Genomic DNA, 2500 nt, shown 5'->3' on the forward strand with positions numbered 1-2500 from the left:
CAATGTCACTCGATCATTATCAAATCGACTGCAATCTTTTTCTGTCCATGAGGATCCAAACAGAGCGCCTTCTACTTCTAATAGGCCATGAACTAGATGAGAATCATTCTCAACGAGTACATAAGAAGTGATCCCATTTTTTTCATCGGGTCCGGATAGAGACCAAAGGTCTTGAACGACCGATCCGGCAGAACAATTCAAAAGATAAAGAAGTATCGTTAATTTCTTCATGCTCGTTTCAAGTTCGAAGTACCAGTTGTACAAATAAGAACCCCCTTCGTTACATGATTTCTTCTTCATATAGATAGATATAGGATCTATGGAGCAATTACTTAGAAGTACATTTTGTGCAAGAGCCCTTCCTATCTGATAGAAAAGGATCCCATGATCCTGAACTGATCTTACCTGGGATCGCAAATCCCAAGTTTGTCTATGAAGAGCAGATCTAATTATATTAGTGTCTATAATTGATTTCCTCTGCGTAATACTAATCGATAGGGCCTCATTGGTAAGTGCTACAAGATCTCGTACATTGGAACCCATGGTTATGGAACCGAATCCATTAGTATGGAACATTTTCTTTTCCAAGTGAAATCCCCTAGTATATGAAAGAGTGAAAAAGTGCTTTCGTTGTTGTGGAATAAGAAGCCTTCGTATTTTAATGCATGTATTCAATTTATTCGGAGCTATTAGAGCGGGATCCACTTTTTGGGGAATATGGGTCGAAGCAATAACAAGAATATTTGTAGTGGAACATCTTTCAAAATCCCTGTAGAGATAGTTCACTAATAGACCAAAGTATAAGTGACTCGACTTATTCACATACAGATCATGAATGTTTGGAATCCATATTATGCAAGGAGACATTGCTTTTACTAATTCGAATTGAAGGGTGATATAAAATTGGTCTATTTCCAGCTTCATCTCCATAGTTAGCGCATTCATCATAGTTAGAAGCTCCAGCTCCGTATCAATATCAAGGTCACGGTCGATATCGTCACTATCATCAATATCGCCACTATCATCAATATCGTCACTATCATCGTCACTATCATCAATAAACTTAGGCTTGTTATCCCGGAACTTGTTCTGAAATACTGTAATTCAAGGAAGATAGGAGTTTGTCGCTAGGTATTTGACCAAATAGGATCGTCCAGTTCCTATAGAACCTATCACTAAAATACCCGGGGAGAGGGCTAAGCGGAGCGAAAAGAGTTTTCCATGAGATGGGAAATGAAAACTATTAGCCCCACACGAGGTTTGTGAATGAGTGATTGTCTGATAATGAGCAAGGAATGTCCGTCTTTCTGCTAAACAGGATGTATTGAACTTATAATTCATTAGATACTTTTTCTGAATGTCAACTAAGTATCGTAAGTAAATTACTCCCGGTTGTTCAATCATTTGATAACCAGAGTCATTCTTTGATAAATGATCACTATGAGTCAGACTCAATAGAATTTGATCAATCCTTTTTTCTGTCGTTAAGGTGGAGAACTGAACCAAGAATTCTCTTTCTTTATCATCAATCGAATCACTGTTCCAGACCCAGGATTGGATTTTCTCATCAATCCAATCACCGTTCACATTTTTTCTTATCAATGAATATATCTCTTTACTTGTATGACTTAGATGTCTCGTATTTCTCGAAAAAGCGATTCGATTGATGGGATTTGGTATGATACTTATGAGATTGATGAGATTGATATTCCAATCTTTCTTCTTCGAACGTATTGATTTGACCCCATAAGCGGGACCGCCACCAGAAGCAGAACCCCATATTTCTTCTAGAGAATCTCCTAATTGTTCCAGAGCAACTAGAAAGAGATTCTTTAACCAGAAAGAATTCCGTTCATATGTGGGATACCTATCCAGAAGTTTTCGCAACTCAATCATGTATGATGGAATCATCAAAGATTTGACCTTTTCGAACTCTGTCTGTAACTCACTATAGGCTCGAGAAACAAAGAGAAGATGTGTACGAACGAGATATACAGCAATAAGAAGAAGGAAAAGGATTGAATAGAGGAACTCCCGAACATTTGGCGATCTCAGATGTGTCGATATCGATGGTGACTCATTATTTCGATGAATCATTTCTTCGGACAGAAGAAGATTAGGTAAACACTTAATCGAAATCTCACTTATCAGATTCCATTGTGGAAGACACAATTTTTTCCGAAGAATTCGCCATGATCTATCTGATCGATGCATAATATCATCAAAAATGGATACAAATTTTGGGCTGCTACTTAGTATCGGCAATAGGTCTGAAAAAGTCTCTCAAAATAGCAAATTTAGATATTTGTACCCTGTCGAAGTAAAGAACCATGGCATATATGTTTGGAATAGATTCCATTTTGAGAGAGTTGAAAAAGCACTATCTCGTTGAAAGGTTCTATACATCTGCCCTTTCTCAAGGCATTTCTTTAGATAAAGACTCTGTTTTTTCCTCTTTTCGGATGGTAAATATTTCTCAGAACATGGAGTGTGAATCAAA

General features: G+C 37.4%; 1 annotated feature.

Moving 5' to 3' along the window:
• Positions 1-2500: part of a sequence feature (chloroplast-like DNA) that runs on past both edges of the window.

This window comes from Cucumis sativus (genome assembly GCF_000004075.3).
Source record: "Cucumis sativus mitochondrion chromosome 1, complete sequence".
NCBI classification, from domain to species: domain Eukaryota; kingdom Viridiplantae; phylum Streptophyta; class Magnoliopsida; order Cucurbitales; family Cucurbitaceae; genus Cucumis; species Cucumis sativus.